Here is a 542-nt window from a genome sequence, read left to right on the forward strand (position 1 = left end):
GGATTATTTGCTCAGCATATAACCCAGCTTCTCGGATTATTTGCTCAGCATACAGCTTGAATAAGTATGGTGAAAGAATACAACCTTGTCACACAGCTTTTTTAATTTTAAAACATTCAGTGTTCCCATGTTCTGTTCAAACAACTGCCTCTTGGTACAGGTACAGAATCCTCATGAGCACAATTAAGTGTTCTGGAATACTCATACTTCGCAATGTTGTCCATAGCTTGTCATGATCTACACAATCGAAAGCTTTTGCATAGTGATTAAAGCACAGGTAAACATCTTTTTGATGTTCTCTGCTTTCAGCCAAGATCCATCAGACATCAGCAATGATATACCTTTCCACGGCCTTTTTTGAATCTGGCTTGAACCTCTGGAAGTTCTCTGTCAATGTATACTTGTAGCCATTTCTGTATTACCTTTAACAAAACTTTACTCACATGGGATATCAAAGAAATTGTCTGATGATTTCCACATTCCATTGGGTCACCTCTCTTTGGAATGGGCACAAATACAGATCTCTTCCAATCAGTTGGCCA

This window comes from Chrysochloris asiatica, unplaced genomic scaffold (assembly GCF_000296735.1).
Source record: "Chrysochloris asiatica unplaced genomic scaffold, ChrAsi1.0 scaffold00002, whole genome shotgun sequence".
Taxonomy (NCBI): Eukaryota; Metazoa; Chordata; class Mammalia; order Afrosoricida; family Chrysochloridae; genus Chrysochloris; species Chrysochloris asiatica.